Source organism: Amblyomma americanum, chromosome 11 (genome assembly GCF_052857255.1).
Source record: "Amblyomma americanum isolate KBUSLIRL-KWMA chromosome 11, ASM5285725v1, whole genome shotgun sequence".
In the NCBI taxonomy this organism is placed as follows: domain Eukaryota; kingdom Metazoa; phylum Arthropoda; class Arachnida; order Ixodida; family Ixodidae; genus Amblyomma; species Amblyomma americanum.
Genome location: NC_135507.1, coordinates 88,832,286 through 88,850,884, shown reverse-complemented (window position 1 = coordinate 88,850,884; position 18,599 = coordinate 88,832,286). Strand labels below are relative to the sequence as shown.

The following is an 18,599-nucleotide window of genomic DNA, read 5'->3' as shown; positions in this document are numbered from 1 at the left end:
TTACTTGAAATCTGATTGGCGGACGCGCCCCGGACGCGCCGCGCGAGGCGTTTTTTTCTCCTCCGAGTAGGAGCACGCGGCGGCGCGATTTCGTGACGGATCATACTGGGCACGCGTCAAAATGACGCGCGCGTCCCACCATCCGCGCGTCAATCGCGCCTGAAATCGCGCCATGCGGTTCCGCCTTTAGAAGGGTTTCGTGGCTGCGCGTGCGTCACTGTCTCTTCAGACTGCCTTGTCGATGGTGTGTGTGCGGTGCAATGGAACGGCGACGGCATCAACGTATGCGACCTGCGAGGCGACCGCGTCTATACGGCGACAGGAAGACGAGGGCGCCCACGAAGGTCTGTACGTCACCGGTTCAGAGGCACAGTAGCCGAGAAGTGCTGCGCGACAGCTGCAGAGGCGTGCGGCCACACAGACGATCCCCGCCATGGTACGACCGCGGAAAGCTGGTTTCGAACGGTTGAGTCGTATAACTACGCAAGCGAGAAGCGGACATGAAGCAACAGAAGCGTGCGGCCAGTCGAGTTGCGGGAACGTGAAAAGGATTCAATCCGGCAACGTCGTGAAAACGATCCACAGTTACTACAGCGTGAAGCGGAAGCAATGCTGCAGAGGCACAAACAGGAGGTCCAGGTAAACCATTTAAACCGCGGGATTTCAGAGCATTCTAGTTCATACACGTGCGAAGAATAAAGTGGCTCTGAGAAATTTTTCTGCCAACCTCTATAGATAACCCTGTGATCCTTTCTTGAAAACGACGCAATACTGCGACGGTTCCTATTGTTTTCTAGTTCTTGCTCAATGCAGCCGGTAAGCGGTTTTTGGTAACTTTTGACATGAGAGGTGGCTAATTTTATCCAGAATGATCCCAGCCACGTTCAGAAACATCTACATTGCTCGAGATTGCGCAGTTACCTTCCGGGTTCAATCGAAGTTTCTCTGCCAACTTTAAATTCCCCGCGGCCGTGAGACGCGGGAATCGTGTCTTTCGTACCCGGCTTCTATGCAGCGGTTCGAGCGAGAGTCGAACTCGCAAACTATTAGACGTCATTAGCATACCGTGTTCGGAAGCACGCCCATCGCCAGTGCGGCCGCGCTGATTGGTCCCGATGCAGCGGCAGATGCACGCGGCTGCCGGGTACGCGGCGCCATCTGGCGCCCTCCAAGCGATCTGCGCTGTCGCAGTAAGGAGGCGCGTACTCGCGGTACTCCGGTAATGATAAGGGAACCGCAGCGTCGCAGAGTGGCGCTACTGCTCCTGAGAGAAAGCGCCATCTCCGACAGAAAAAGAGAAACTGGGGGCATCCGCGGTGGAGCGCGCCCTTTGAGCCGCGTCGCTCCAGCTCGCTTCCGTGCACGCGCCGAGCTCACGCCACGTCAATATGTATCGCCTGAAGTGCAGCTACAAAAAGGTCGCTCAGCTTGACTGCTACTTCCGAAAAACAAACTTGAATAAAGGTCAAAAGCTAATTTCACGTGTATACTCTGTGGAGCAGAGCACTGACCACGATGGAGCCCGGCTATGTGGCAAATGCACATCGCAAGTGAGCGACCACATCGTGTACGACGTGTACGTCGAGGTAAGTCGGTCATTTTGTTATATGCTCGAACTACCGATAAATGACTCGCAATGATTAGGGGCATCGATCTATCTCTGCTGGCGAATACGAGGCAGATGCTTTATTTGCTGGTTGGAAAATTCACTGACGCTTGCGAGGTTGGCTGAATTAAACCACTGCGAAACTCGGCTTACTGCCGCCTAATTTTTTTTATTCGGTTCTCACGTCTGCCTACGAGTTTTGTGGGCTAATCTGCATTACAGGCGTTAAACCTGCGGCGTGAACGCGTAGTTAGCTGCGAGTGATACCTAGCCACGAGTGTCGTGCGTGCGACGCAAGCGCGGAAATGTACAGTGCCGTTAGTTTTATCCACGAGGAAGCCGTTAAGCAAAAAAGAAAGCTCAATCTGTGTGCGTGAGTGCGCGCGCGCGTGTGAAGAATCGGGCTCGATTATAACCGAAAGATTTTTCACGGAAAGCCAATGCGTGTGATAGGACGGCCGATCAGATGGTGATAGAAAGTGATGTAAGATAATGAGACAGTGAATGCGGTAACAGAGCAATTGCGAACAGTAATGCAGCGAAACATGCATGACGAGATGGAGACGTGGCTCTAGCCAAAAGCAATGTCTTGGCGCATCCAACTATAAGCCAGGCCACCCAAAATCTGACGTTGGCTTACATTTACAATTAGTTTGATGGTCTAGCATGTCTGGCTGGTTTGAGAAATACCCAGACAATTTCTTTCTCTCATAGTTGGCGTGGTAAAGCCAGGAGAGGCGGAACCTCCTCGTTCAAGGAGGGAGATGCACATACAAAGCTGGCATCACAGCTCTTTGCAAGCATGCAGCTGCAATGTGCCTCTATGTAAACAGCTACGAGGAGGAATCATGCACCAGCCAGCCCCAGGAATGGGGAAAGCCGAGTGACAAACCAAAGAGGCGCTTAGAACAAGATGTATCGGACCTCTTCTCCTGTGAGTAGAATTCGCTGCTTTATTAGATGCTTCAACACTGCAGCCTGAAAATATGCTGGCCAACTAGTTTAGCTGATCTTTTTTATTTCTGTGCATTCAGCATGCCGCCTTTCATAGCTGCTGCTTCCATTTGTTAAGTATGCCATTAATTTGTTTAGTTTTTTTTCGTCCTTCTTAACAGGCCAGGACACTAGCACGCCAGAAGGAAAGCCTCATGACCCAAACATCATACTTAGCTATCCGGGCATAGCATGTTCCCAACGACAAATATTGGAAATAGAAAAGAGAAGTGCTGTGGATATGATTTGTGAGGAAATAGTCAATGAAATTGTTGAACAAGTGACGGCAAAATTGGAGAAAGAAACTCTAGTGGAATTGCTGCAGCCAATGAAGCACTGACCAGTCTACAGATACCTTGAGGTTCTTTAAAATGAAAAAACCCAAATCAGAAATTTTGCCAGCGAATTGGATGAGAAAAGCGCTGCGAGATACGATGAAAAAGTAGTGCTTAAAGAGAACCCATGTGCCCTATGCCTTCACACAAGGGGCCAGGCAAACTGCTCACGGTATGTAATGGAAATTCGGCAAATGATAGCAAGCACAACACAAATAATGAATGAAATCATGTTTATAATGCTTATAATTTGCAGATGGCACGAAGAGCGTCACGTGCGATTAAGCAGTACAAAAGCACATGCCATCAGGACAAAAAAGAATGATGACGGATTGCAGAGAGCAGCTGAACAATTATGCAAGAGATCATCCTACACAAGTGCTGCAATGCAATACGGTATGCTTTCCAGCAGCACCTAACTTCATTTAAAAGGAAAACATGTTGTGCTTTGTCATCAAATCACATCAATGTGCTCCCTGTGCCACAGCAGGATTGAATTCTGTCCAATGTTCATAATAATAAAGTCTAGGACGTCAAATTGTTTTTTCAGGTATCAAAACAGAAGCAATTGCACGAGATGAGCTGCAACAAAAGCTTGGCATTTGCATTGTACAAGTAAGTTTGCTTGTTGAATTACCTTGCATGAGTCTCTCCTTGCACGTCAAGTCTTTTATCCCTTAGATCTTTCAAATAAAGTACTAATTAATCCCATTCGTTATTTTCAGACAGGACTCGTGCTTCCAGAGCAACCGTGGCTTTGCTGCAGCCCAGACGGTATCGCAAAAATTGACAATGAAACGGTGCTCATTGAGATTAAGTGCACATTTAAGTTCAGAGATGAACCTTTCATCTTGTATGAAGAAAGCTGCAGCCTGTTGCCTTACTTATTTTTCAGTGGGGATGAAATTGTATTGAAAACAACACATAGCTACTACACTCAAATCCAAGTGCAAATGTATATAATGAACCTTTACAGGGCCATTCTCTATATTTACAGTCCTAAACACACAGTGATAGTAAAAGTAAACTGGGATGAGGCCTTTCTGTGGAATCTGATTCCAAAGATGGAGTATTTTTATTTTAAGTTTTTAATTCAGTTGTTGTTCTAGGTCTCAATACTTTATTTCCTCAGCTGATTCAAGATGCTTTGCTCAAGTTTTTTTACACTGCATAATCACCTTTTTTATCATGTACGCACTGAATTACTTATTAATTTCGAACCCCTATCCATTTTTTTTAAATTCCAGGAATATCCAATTATTAAACATACTTAAGAATTTTGTATTCAGAAGTTATGTAATGAAAATGTGTTATGTTATGTGATATTTACTGCCATGAACCAACTCTGGCTATAACAGGTGCCTTTTGAAAGGACGTGCCATGTTAATTTAATACACGTGGAGATTTTAAGTGTTTGAGCATGAATTTTTGTTCTAATGGTAGCTTTTCATTTTTTTTTCCAAGTGTCCCCTAGTCATGACATTGGAAAATTTGCGAGATAAAGCATTAACATATTTCATCCATAATAAAATTACATTTCAGTAAAAAACAGTGAAATGCAATAAATTTTTTTGTAAAGCACAAGTAAAACTGAAAAATGTAAGTTATCAATAATATAGCGCTAAAAGTAGCATGCAAAGACCACATGACTAATTAGGGGAAGCGTCAAGCGTTGGTTTGCAAGAGTTTTATGTCCAAAGGACAACAGTCTCAAGCTTTTACTACATTAAATTTTGGTGCATTGTACTGCATTTTTATTGTACACACATCTGGGCTGACAACCAAGATGTGTAGCACTGTTCATGCTAGTCAGATGTCTAAGTGATCTCATTTAAGTGTAGTCGGGTGTAGCTCATGTGCAATAAATCAGTTCTGTGATATGCAGCGACGGCAGCTCGAGCAACACGTCCGTAACGCCGCTCTTCTGCACATGCAGGTTGATCGGTGCCAGCCGGAAATTCTTGCGGCTGCCTACCCACCTTCGTGCTTTTGCAAGCCTTTTCTGCCGAAGACTGGACAGTGATTTTGTTTGCCAGCCACCGTTCTCAACGTTCCGGACCATTCCGGACCATTCGGCGGCGCGTCTGCGACCGCTGTTGGCAACCATTTCGCCACCAGCAGAGACATCTGTGTTCCGGACTGCTACAGGGGGGCGTGTTTCGTCACGCATTTTGGCAGCGACGGCAGCTCGAGCAACACGTCCGTAACGCCGCTCTTCTGCACATGCAGGTTGGTGACCGTCACTTATCTTTACCACGCGGTTATGACGCGCTTTTGCTGCCGTTGCTGCCAACTTGCTACAGTGTTCAGTGCTTTAACTGCGAGCCATGCCTCGGTGCTGTACTTGTCGCGTGGCGCTTCGTGATGACGAGCCTTCAATAGTTTGCTGTGACTGCAAATTTCATTTTCATGCTGTTGAGTGTTCTGGTATGACTGAAGAAGTGTTCAACTCTAAAAAAAGCAAAAAGTCCTGGAAATGTGCAATGTGTAGGCCAAGTGGCGCTCGGGACGACGGTCCCGTGGCTTTTGGAAAGGAGGACGCTGAACTAAAGACCCTCGTATTAGAGATCAACCGGAAATTGTCATCCCTTCTCCCACTAACAGACAAAGTAGATGGCATTGAACAATCGATCCAGATGTTAGCGAACCAGTTCGATGCAGTGCAAGGAAAGTTAAAGCAACAGGGAAAGGAAATAAAAGACATTAAGGCACGAATTGACCGAATTGAGAGAGAGGAAGACATTGGGGGCCTGGCGCGACTGCAAATGGATGTTGACGAGCTTGAGTGGCGGAGTAGGCGGTTAAACATTGAAATACATGGTCTAGCGGAATCTCAAGATGAAGACCTCCTTGCTAAAGTCAATGAACTTGCGGACGAGTTGAACATGCATCAACTCGTAAAGGAGGACGTTCTGGCTGTTCATAGGCTGCCCGCGAAGCCCGGGTACACAAAAGCCGTGATCGTGAGGTTTGCGCGCCAGGACCTAAGAGATGCATGGTTGGAAAAAAGAAAAGCTCTGAGGGATTCCGAAGGAAAGAGGTATATCACAGAAAATATGACAAAGCGTTCAAAAGCGCTCCTGGTAGCTGTCAAGGCATGGGCTAAATCGCATGACTATGACTTTGCCTGGCACTCAAACGGAGAGGTCCTGGTGCGCAGAAGGCCTGGGGACTCCGCCGTAGTCATCAAATGTGAAAGTGATCTCTCAAACCTGGTCACCTGAGTCTTGTGTCTGTGCTGTGTTGCCTTTGTTCTGTCTAAATTCCAAGTTCAATGGCGCATTTGGGATACATATCTTTGGATGAGCTAACCGAAGAATATGGAAATAGAGACACTCTCCTGCGTTGTTTCCATTTCAACGTTCAGTCTCTACAAAACAAAACTGCTGAACTTGAGTGCTTAGATAATAGAATACAGAATTGCTTCAATGTACTTATGTTTACCGAGACCTGGCAAGCTCATGAAACGGATGTGTTTTACCTTCCTACCATGAAAACATTTTATGTTCATAGAACCAAGCGCCGTGGTGGGGGCGTATCTCTTCTTGTAGAAAACTCCTTACAAGCCCGTTCATTGGCAGACTTCTCTGCTGTTACAGATAGTTATGAAATTGTGTGTGTGCAGGCAAAAGATATCGTTATTGCAGCATGCTACCGTCCTCCAGATGGCAATGTGTGTGATTTTTTTGAGTTCCTAGACAATATGTTAACATTTGTAAATGAAAATCATTATAATGTCAATATTTGCGGTGACTTTAATATTGACATGTCATGTAATACCTCCAGAAAAGTTGAATTTGAAAATCTGCTTAGTAGCAATGCCTGCTCTAACCTTATAAATATGGCTACTCGGTTGACACCTACTTCAGAAACTACTATAGATTTGTTCCTAGCTAATTATGATATAGGGTCCATCACTACAGCTATTCTTCCCTGTTCCATTAGTGACCATATGGCAATATGTTGTAAGGTTGACACTAATTCGTTTAATACAACAGAGAGCCCTGCGATGTTTTCTCAGTTGATTTCACAGAAAACACTAGACTCTTTCCGTACAGAGTTAGAAACTACAAGCTGGGACTACATCCGGAACATTGCTGATGCAAATGCTGCATATGAAGCGTTTATGGGTCGTTTCTTATGTATCTATAAAAAGCATTTCATTCGTAAGGAACGTGTAAAAAACAAAAATTATAAAAAACCTTGGATGACCCGTGAACTTCATAAAAAAATCCATAAAAAAGATCGACTTTTCAAAAAATTTATGAATTCCCGTAATGAGGCGGACCTTCTAGCTTTTAAACGTTTCCATAATGTTTTAAATAAAGAACTGAAAAAGTGCAGGGACGCCTACTACTTTCGTTACTTTTCTATGTGCTCAGGTCGAATGAGTGAATTACGGAGTAAAATGAATGCTCTTATGGGACGTGGGCAGGAAAAAGATTCCGTAGTAGAGATTATACATGACGGAAAAACGCTGAGAGGGGACGCAATGGGTAATGCTATTAACGAGTTCTTTGTTAACAGGAATGTGACTGCACGCCCTTCAGGAAACAACACAATGCAAAGTACAGCTAACACCAATACTTTTTTCTTAGAACCAACCGACATTCAAGAAGTCTGCTCTGTGTTTGCAAATTTGAAAAATTCGCGTAGCTGCGACGCTGACGATGTGCAAATTAGTCCAGTGAAATATTTCCTTGACGTTATAAGTCCCATACTAACCTACATATATAATCTTTGCCTTTCAACTGCAGTTTATCCAACAAAAATGCAAGTGGCTCGAGTGATTCCGCTATACAAAAAAAGGGTGATAACCGAGATGTTTCGAACTACCGCCCCATATCAATATTGCCTGTGTTTTCTAAAGGTCTGGAAAAAATCCAATTCAAACAACTTTCACGTTTCTGCCACAAATATGATATAATCACAAAATCGCAGTATGGCTTCCAAAAACATCGGTCCACAGAACTGGCACTTCTTGATCAAAAAGAATACATTTTGCAAAACTTCGAGGATAAAAACTACGTTCTGGGGATTTTTGTTGACTTTACGCAGGCTTTTGACAACATTAATCACTCTATTCTTTTTGATAAATTACATCACTACGGTATCAGAGGACATGCACTTAATATGTTAATTAGTTATCTCTCTCACGTTAAAGGAAACATAGCCTTAAAAAAGTTGGAAGCTTGGACAGACAGTAATCAACTGAATATTAATACAAAAAAAAACAAAAGCAGTAATTTTTCACCCTAAGGTTAAGCAGCTATCTACCGATTACGATCTTCTGTTTAGAGGTATAAGGATTGAGGTCGTCGAAATAATAAAGGTATTGTGCGTTTTCTTTTCCAAGACGTTGCAATGGGATGACCACGTAAACCATATTTTGCACAAATTATGTTCCATAACAGGTATACTCAGTCGAAATCGTTATGTCTTTCCAATGTCTGCAAAACGAGCCATTTATTATGCCTTATTTTCTTCTTACATGAACTATTCTCATTTAGTCTGGGGCACAACGACCGACAAAAACCTTAGTAGTCTTTTAAGGATGCAAAAAAAGGTTTTACGGGTCATTAATAATTTGCCTAAGTTTTACTCAAGTAAATTTATCTTCAGAAATCTTAAGATCATTCCAATAACTAAAATGTATCATTATAAACTCCTACGCGAATATAAACTCAGCATCAAGGAAAATCAAAGGCTGTTTTTGGACATATCGAACTTAGAATTAATAGGCAACGCGGCCTACAATACGAGGACAACAGACCGTTGGAAAGTGCCAAAATGCCGTACGAACTATGGGTCTCAGAGTCTTAGGAATAACCTGCCTCGATTACTAAATGAACATATTAAAGCGGGAACAGATATTTTAGGACTAAATTTCCGGAACCTGAAGGCGTTGTTTTCTTAATTTGCATGTCCCTAATACACACCACACATTTCATAAACAAAATACCTTGTACAGATATTTAGCCACTGTTTCATTATGACTGCATGTCTTTATTTCCCGACCGTTCCATGAGCTTGTCGCCATACCTTTCATAAAAATGCCAAGTTATAATTTTGTTTGTCTCTGTATATTTCTGTATATTTTTTTCTGTACATTTGTTTCTGGATTGTGTTGCTTCGTTGCCGTCAATGCTAGGGGGGACCAAGATTTTTTTTTCAAGCCGTAAAGGAACGGCTTTTCTTCTTGGCCCCTTTCACAATGTGTACGTCATGTTGTGAAGAACAAATAAAAATGAATGAATGAAAAAATGAGTCATCGTCATTAGCCTGGCTATACCCAAAGCAGGTCAAAGGCCCCTTCCATATTCCTCCAATTAACCTGGTCTTGTGCTAGCTTGCACCAACTTGACTCCTAATTTGCTTCTTTATCTCATCTAATTATCTGCCGCCCCCCGCTACACTTTAGTTCCCTTGGAATTCTTGTTGTTACCCTCAGTGACCACCGGTTATCCTTTCTACGCATTACATGTTCTGCTCATGCCTATTCTTGATTTCGACAAGAATGTCATTAACTGAAGTTTGTCCTGTGACCCACTGTGCACGCTTCCCATCTCTTAACATTACACCCATGATGAGGTGATATCAAGTGATGTTCAATAAACCATATTTCTGTGATACCATTTCAGTGCCACGTACTGGCTTGCATCCATTGCTTTCACTATTTCGCTGCCATCTATGGGAGAATAAAAAGGTAAAAGCACAGATCTGCTGTGCGAAACACATGGTGACCAACACAGAACCTTTCACAACAAAAGTAAGTAAAACAAAAGTCCTCAGTGCTGTGATTAGCATACCCATTTATTGGCTGGGATGCATACAATTAAGAGTTGTGAACTCACTTGAGTGCTAACATGAACTCTTATGAATGTAATTCATGCAAACTAAAGTATGGACTACATCAAGCAAAGCAGGCCTACTGCTTAATTATTGGATGTTGCAAATTTACTAAGGCAGGGCACACTGAAAATATTTTCTTCATGTGTGGTATCAGGCTAAGTGGTACTCTGTTCCTTAGAATATGAAAAATTTTCAATCTTTGGATTACTCTCTCAACATGGATACGTACAGAGGCAATCTTGTAAGTCATGTCCATGTCATCATCAGACATTTGACCACCTGTTGAATTAAAAGGCGGCATGAGTAGCACCGCACCTTTCCCTTCTACCGTTGTGCGGATGCTTGGAAATCTTTTATCACTTAAAATTAAATCGCCTGGTCTAACAAGCTCCTGAAAGCCAGAGTCTTGGGTAATGAATGAGTCAGTATGTCGCCCTCCATAAACCTTTGATACAAAGCTTATCATACCATTAGGAATTATACCAATTAAGAATTTCAGCGTGTATCCTCCCTTGTAATGTGAATACAAAATATGTTGACAGTCAGGGTTTGAGGGCGCTTCAATGCGGATCTCGGTACAGTCTATTATTAAGGTGCAGTTCGGGTAGTTTTCTTTAAATGGGGCAGGCAAAGAAAGTTTGATTGCTCTCCGGGAAGGCATGAAGACCCAATCCTTGAGAGCAATGCTTAAAATACCAAGTGTTTTCCTAAAGACAGTGGATGCTGATGAGGGTGCGACACTGAAAATTACTCCTAGTGCACTATATGTTATCCCGAAACGTAGCTTGGCGAGAAACAAGCACAGCCTATCTTCATTTGACATAGTATTGCGCCTGTACTTCGGAGGAGGCAGCAGGTTCAAAAGGAGGCAGAAGACTTGCAGTGTCACTCCACATAAATCTTGCAGCGCTTTTTTTTAGAGACTGAAAGCCTTTAAATCCACAGTTTTTCTTCCAGTTGCCATCCGTACTTGCAACCTGCAGCAGAATAAACAGAGAACATGGTGCAATTTACAGGCAAATATACTTTAGCAAGAGGAATAACCAATGAAAAATGCTATTTGCATCCCCTGCAACTATGCTCATTCATTCCCAAAAGAAAATAAGCACCACTACTATAAAATAACAAAATGTTGCACAGGAAGAAAAATTCACAACAAATGTAATTGCCCTAAAAAAAGAAATCCTCTGCTAGCCTTAATAAAATGTTAGCTAGAGTTAAGCACAACTGATAAGGGGAAACCGCAGCATAGTCCAACCTTGTCACTCATTTCTTAGTGCACAACTTGAGTAGATGCATCAGTTCCATTTGTCGCAGAAAGAAGTATAGTTAGCTTTCCTTGAGCCACCTTCTCTTTGGTTTGGGATGCCTGAAAAAAAATATGTATAAATGACTATGTTGTATTGCACAGATATGTTCTCAGTGCTACAGGAGAACAGTGTTGAAAGGGCAGTATTAATAGCAAATTAATGTTGGATTTGTGTCAAGCTTTTTCTATAGACAGAAATATGATCCCAAATTAAAAGGTTTTCTTACAGCATCTCTCTTTGCTATGAAATGACTTTCTCCTGTGCCACACACACTCAATGAAGGATGCTTATCACTTGTGCTGATTGTCGAAGCCACAGCTGCGCTCATCTCCAGAGGTGCATCACTGAGATCCATCATGTGAATGTCCTGATGTCGACAGTCTGTAATGGAGGTTCCAGGTTTATGCATTGTCGCTTCATCGTCTGTACTTCGTGACGGATTTTCACTTCCTGCACCGAGCTGTCTAGAAGATATTGCCTGGTTGAGACGCCTTTGCCACCTGCATTGAACCAGTAAAAGTAACATATTACTGCCATCCGTAAAAAGGGTGCAGCCAGGCTCATCGTGCAATTAACTGCTATATTTTTATCTCATTGCCCTTTTGAATGCCCTAACTATTACAATCAAAGACAGGATTTAAAGTATGAAATAAAAAATGCAGAACTCATTAAAAAACAAAAGGCTGCTATTTACACTGGCAGTTTCACATTTTTGTTTTCATACCTTTGAGCTCTTTCCCTGTCAGGTGCTTTTTTTCTATAGATCGGAGGGAAAATGGTAGGGATGTCGGCTGGATGTTGGCTAATGTCACTCTTGCAGTTGCCTGCAAAATGTCTGCTGCAAATTCTTGTGTGCTCCTTAGGCAACCAAACAGTTCCATCAGGGCTACATAAGAAATAATAGTATTGTCTATTATCAATCGCCAAGGCAAACATAAACACACGCACAGACACAAACGAAATCGCACAAGTTCCGAAGGGAGCAACTCAAATAATTCACGAGCTCCTCGAATATAGCATAATAATAAGTGCAAGTGTGATTCACAGGTTAAAACAGCATATAAATTCACAAGAAAACAAAGCAAACTACGGCGTCTATCATATTGCCTGACATGGTTTCGGGCGTAAAATTCACAAACCAATCCTTTATTGCAGCAGTTCGTTCCGATGTGATAAAGCTGCTCTGGCAGCGCCTAACTGTAATCACCTAACAGCGCAGTGTTTATTTAAACGCGCTAGCATATTCATGTGCGAACTTGTAACAACAACGGCCACACCTAAAAAATACAATACAGGAAATCAAAAGCCACTACGCAATCACAATCCAACTTTTACATTTGTGCTTGCGAGAACACAAGTACCCGTAATCATCAGTGCAGTCGTCGCGTGCATGCTCAGCGTTGAGTACCGGCTTGTAACCAAAACGAACGAACACAAAATATAAACCGCCACAGCCGAAAGCACGGCATGTCTGTAGGGACTTACCTAACCCTCCTCACTGCGTTGATCCACGCTCGAAGTCTTTCTTTTTCATACCATTTCCCCGGAAATCGGTACAGTTTTACAGGTGGATCAAGTCCCTTGGTGTTTTCCGCACTGTTGTGGCAGCCGACAACACAGCAATACTTCGGGCCCCGCTTCCGCTTAGGTAGGGCCGCTTCTGCCATTGTGCAAATTCCACAACACGCTCGCCGAAGAACTGCACAAAACTGGCGGCGCCGCGGCGCCCTGCTGCGCCCAGGACGGCCTCGGAACGCGTGCGCACGCACTTGTCTGCCGCAAGACTTTCATTTGAGCTAGTTGGTTGTAGCTTGAAATGGTTTACGCAAAAAAAAACGTACAGGCGCTAAAAGACGAAGACAAGCACACTCAAGACAGGACAGGCCTGTCCTGTCTTGAGTGTGCTTGTCTTCGTCTTTTAGCGCCTGTACGCTTTTTTGTCTGCCGCCGCGCAACGGCGCGCACCGGCTGCTTCTCTTCCCAGTAGTTCACGTTCCGCCGCCAGATGGCCAGCAAACTTGAGCCGCGGGCTCCTCAAGGTGTCAAATATCTGCGCGGATGGTTATCGTGTGTCGGATGGCTAAATAACATAAACCGCTTGTTTCACCCTGACATGCGCAAGATAGGACGCCATTGCTCTCTAGGATGCTGCCCCAAACAAAATGGAGCAATGCTTATTTCCCCGTGAGATACGGAACGAGGACGCAGCCGCTGGAAGGTTCAGGCTCCGCGACTACCCGCAAGAAAAAATAAGTCTGCCTAAGAGCGAAAATGAGAAAGCCTTTTCCTGTTCTCATTCTGCCTTAATTTTTCATTTTCTGTTATTTCTGTAATCTTTTCTTGTTTTCCTCTTTTTGTTTTTAGTATAGCTTATTTCTATTTTATTTTTGTTTTCATTTTGATATAGTTTTACTTTTTGTTTTTATTTTTAAATTCTGGTTTATTTCATTACGTATACGTTGCTTAAGAACTGCTGCTTAATCAACTTTTACATTTTTGTTTTATTTACCACACAACTTCTGGTTGATATTTCGTGCGGAGAACATCCGTATGCAGCTTCCGTCTACAACTTCATCCACGCCCCTCATGAGCCAAGAAAGGCTTTCTTTCACCTTAAAACGTTCCCTCGGAGGTTATGCCACGCGACTATCAACGCCTCGCCGCAGATGTGGGCGTTAAGACGACGGCGCCCGCTCGCCTCTAAACTATCGAATCACGTGACAAATCGCGCGACACACCATTCGCGATATAAAAACGTGTGGCGTGTGCTTACCTTCGTGTGATTAATTTAAAGGATCATAGACACCTAATTTTGGTGACAGATTTTCTTCCCTACAATGATGCGGAAGACACATGAATCGCCATGTGATATTTGCCTACGACCGCTAAATAATTTATAATCGATTTTTTCTGTAGTGCGGTTTCGGTGTCGATTTCAACAACCGAACGATGGCTGTGACGTCAAATAGTATTTCTGTGTCACCTGAGGCAAGCGAAATTGTCCACATAATCGCTGCTTCGTCTATTTAATTTACTGCAATGCTCAAGCAAGCCTTCCTCAAGAGCTGAAATACCAATGATTGAGGTAGCGGCGTTTATATTGCAGTTTTTTTCTCTCCAATTGACCTTAACTACACGTTAACGTCCCAGTCCTTAGGCGGCTGTTGAAACCGAAACAGCACGAGAAATAAAAGTGGTAAAAAATTATTTATCGGCCCTAGGAGAATGCCAGGTGCTAATCCATTTATAATAATGCCTTACGCATTATTACAAACAAGAAAACACGCACCCAAAATTTATGTCTTTAGCAGAGCTTTCGCTCGTCTTACTGGGTTCAGCCGTATTGAACCGCAGCTAAGTTTTCGCGCGTCTCGTCTTTCAATCTTTCCTCTCCTATATCTTTCAACTCTCCTACTGTATGCACGTGGAAGCGATTGTGGCTCAGCTTGAGCCAATTTTGAGTCCCGTGCACATTCCTTTCCATTCTTCCTTCAGTCGTAATACAACGACAGCTATGCACCGAGAGAGCTCCTAGCTCCCAGCCCCTTAAGACCAGAAAGCTACTCCCATATGGCAACGTCTCCTTGTCACCGGGGGTATCTGTTGCTAAACCGTCGTCGTCGCTTCAGATGACGCGGTTGTTGCGACGCCCGTCGTTTCTTTCAATCTTTTCTCTCACATATCAGAAAAACTTGTTGTTGGGCTGGTTGATTACCCATGATCTCAGAACCAGCGCAAACTAGTCGTCCTCTTTCTTTCTTGTACGTTATACTATTTTGCACTGGTCCTTCTGAGCTCTCACATTTCTTTTACCTCTGCCACTGTCTGCACGTGGCAGCGATTGTGGCTCAGATTGAGGCACTGGGCAGGCCCATGCACTTTACTTTTCTTTCTTCCCGCAGTCCCAACAACAGCCTAGACGCCGCGGCTGGGATGGGGTAGGGTGGTGGTTACAACTTTGTTGTCACAAAATGAAAGGTATTAGTTGGGGCTGAAGCGTGCTTAGGGGCGCCCCAGTCGGGAGCGACCTGTTAAGCTTACGGGGTGAAGGCCAACTGGGTTGTTTTTCTTGAACTGTCGAAGAGCTTGTCCAATTCTTCCGCCTGGGGAGCTGGCAAGAGTCGTCGCATGGGGTGTGCTAGTGCATGCGCATAATATATGGTCTTGCGTGGCATGCGCCCAGTCACCGCAGTTCGGGCATGCAGGGTCATATTCACCATTTCTGATCTTACATAATCGCAGAGACTGAGAATTGCCTTTGTTTGTAGGCGTCAGAGTGTTGTGCATGCGTCTTGTACAAATCGGGCTGAGGGGTGGTATACGTTCATCTTAGCTCGCAATAAAATTTTGTAATCTCCCCTTACGAGCGAGGCGCCTCGGCGGAGGCGTCCATTTCCGAGACGTTTCCAGAGGTCGAGGTTGGTTAAACCTCGGGATAAACGGTCGACCCCCTCGTTCCCGGAGTTACCCGCGTGAGCCGGAACCCATACGAGATTGATGTTGTGGCCGAGAGTCTGGCTGCGCAGAATTCGCATTGCGAGCGCGTTTACCGAGGTTTGGGCGAAATATTGAATGGCGCTGCTAGATTCGCTTAGAATAGTTTTGGAGCCAGGATCCGCGACGGCCAGAGCGGCAGCTACTTCCTCTGCCTCGCGTATAGAGCTAGCGTGAAAGGCTGTGAAGTTAACGAGGGCTGATTTTGAAGTGGCCATACATGCCACGCATGTTCCGCGTTTGATGTGTTGAGCTGCATCCACGTACACGTGCGGTTCGTTCTCGTACTGTTTATCAAAGGCCTGCGCCCTTGCTTCCCTGCGGGCGTCATATCTGCCCGGCAACATGTTCTTGGCTACTGGTTCTACAAGTCTACTGGAAATGTCGACTGATAAATGTGATGTTGCACACAACTCTTCAACGGGGTGGATGGGGAGTTTATTGAAAAATAGTCGTCCCGCAACAGTGCGCGACAAGCGGGTCACTTCTGCCGTCTTATGGGCATCGATTAGCTCATCGAGCGTGTTAAAAATTCCCAACTGCAGCAGTCGATCTGAGTTAGCGTATGCCGGCAGGCCAAGGGCAGCCTCGTATGCTGTTCTAATGATGCTATTGGGTGGTTCTTGTCATGCCCCTGCGACGGGTGGCTGATGGGCCTCACGACCCCGCTTACCTGGTGCGCCGTGACGCGTTGCCGGCGGATCGTTTCCGTGTCGTGAGTATTAAGGCGAAAGCTTTACTAGGCTATGTTGACAAGGTAGTGTCCGCGAAAACATCTCCGCAGCATTTGTGGGGATCTGAGAAGAGGTAACCTCAAACGAGTGGTTTTAATCGAAAGAGGTTCATGTGAGGATGCGGTGCAAGGAAAAGTTTTCGAAATCAGATGAATGGTTAATTAATTAGAGCCAGAAATGTCCTAAAAGTAGGCGGGTCCAGAGCAAAAGTGGCGCCAAACTTGATGACGCCGTAATTGTGGGATTACGTGCGTGGTGCCAAATGCGTGGCGCCAAATCTGCACACCCGAAATGGATACTGAGGTGAAACGAGAGAAAATGCGCAGTTAGTCGAAATCCAATCAATTAATTAACGATTAATCAAAAGTGTTAAGCGCGAATAAAGGGAAATTGAGGTGAATTAATGGTGTAGCGGTGCGGCGCGGAGCGATGCCACGCCAAACGTGAAATGAGTATACAGCCCCATCCGCTACGACGCTTCGCTCCTACACCATTGGCGGTTTGCTGAAGTGACGTCACGATCACGTGATACACGCGGACGACTGCGCACCAAAAGAACAACATGAAATGAGTATACGGCCTATTCCGCTTCGGCGCGCCGCTTGTACGCCTACGCCAGTCGCTCTCCCGCCGTTGCTGCGTGCAGGTCGTGTTCGCTCGCTGATGCCGTGGTGATTAACTTCGCCTTGTGTGGGCGTGTGACATCATGTTTAAGCCGTCTGTGTCATCGCATAGTGCAGCTTCAACGTCCAGACCACATGTGAAGCGAAAGCGTGCGAAGGAGCGTCAGAAACGGAATACTGAAGCGAAGCGTTTGAAACTTGCTTTAGAAGGTGGAGGTCGACCGACAACAACGGAAGTAAACTCCTCAGTCTCCTCGAACTCGTCGGCAGAAGAACACAAAAGAACGATGGTTGCCGAGATGGTTTTATATGTCGTGATTGTTAGTTTGGAGATGGTCTCCGTGTTGCGTCCATTGTTTTGTAAGAACATGCCTAGGATGCGTACCTTATCAACCTCTGGCACTGGTAGACCATTGACCTCGACGTGTATGGAGGGGTTTTCCTTCCTTTGCGGTTTGGGGTCGGGTGGAGTAGCAAGAGTTCAGACTCAGCTGAGGAGCATGCGAGGTCTATAGAGGCTGCGCACTCCACTACCGCGTCCGCACCTGCTTGAAGGGTTTCTTCCATGGTCCCAACATTGCCCATGGTGGTCAATAAGGCAATGCCGTCTGCATAGAGGGAGTGGAAGAGGTTTTGGATGCGCTCTAGCTTGCGAGCCATGGGAATGAGAGTGATGTTGAAAAGTAGGGGAAATAAGACTGACCCCTGGGGTGTCCCCCTGCTGCCCAGAGGAAATGAGGGTAACTCTATAGGGCCTAGTTTGATATACGCTGTGCGGTCTCGTAGGAAAGCTGCTATGTAGGCCTGTGTTCGAGTCCCGACTCCTAGATTGGATAAGCCGTCCAGTATGGCTTTGTGTTTGACATTGTCAAATGCCTTAGTGAGGTCTAAGGCTAGCAGTGTTCGTGTGCGTTTGCAATGCCTGGTATGTAGGATTTGTTCTGAGATTTGAAGCATTAAATCTTGTGTTGATACATGGCTTCGGAATTCTAGCATTGTGTGGGGAAAGAGTTCTTTTGTTTGCGTGTAATTTTGCAGTCTGTTTAGGATTACGTGCCCAAATAGCTTTTCCAAGCATGAGGTGAGGGAGATTGGCCTGAGGTTTTACAGGTGCAGCGGTTTTCCGGGCTTGGGGATGAAAGTGACCCTCACGTGGGTCCACTCGGAGGGAAGATTACCTTGCTTCCACTGCTTGCTGAAAAGCTCTGTTAGGGCTTGGATGGAGTTCTCGTCCAAATTTCGTATTGTTTTGTTTGTGATCCTGTCTGCTCCTGGCGTAAACGTGGTTCAAAGTTTGAACATTGCTGCTCTAACCTCCCACGTTGTTATGTCCGCGTCGAGCTCGGGGTTTTCTACGCCCAAGTAGGAAGGGAGGGATAATTTGGGAGTTGTGAGGTTCCTGTCTGAGATTCTGGATCAGGGCATTATCATCCATACCTATTCTGTGAATGAGGCGCGTTACATTACGTTGTTGCGTACTCTTCGTGTCCTGGGGTTCTTAACAGGCAGCGCAGAAATTTTCATGTGTCTCTTAGGCCCAGGTTGCCCTCCATGCGGTTGCAGAGCTGACCCCATTGCTGACGGGTTAGTTGTGCCGCGTGTGCCTTTATTTCAGTAGTGTTAAAATCCGGTCAGTTGGTACATGTTCAGGA

At 44.9% G+C, this 18,599-nt stretch overlaps 1 long non-coding RNA gene across 1 annotated transcript; it reads right to left on the bottom strand.

The window, feature by feature from the left end:
• Window positions 1-9,729: 9,729 nt before the first annotated feature.
• On the bottom strand, window positions 9,730-12,905 carry LOC144109929 (uncharacterized). The gene is made up of 5 exons (XR_013309652.1): window positions 12,582-12,905; window positions 11,821-11,982; window positions 11,323-11,596; window positions 11,045-11,155; window positions 9,730-10,763 (listed from the first exon to the last, which is right to left on the bottom strand). It is a non-coding gene; the product is annotated as an uncharacterized LOC144109929 (long non-coding RNA).
• Window positions 12,906-18,599: the final 5,694 nt, after the last annotated feature.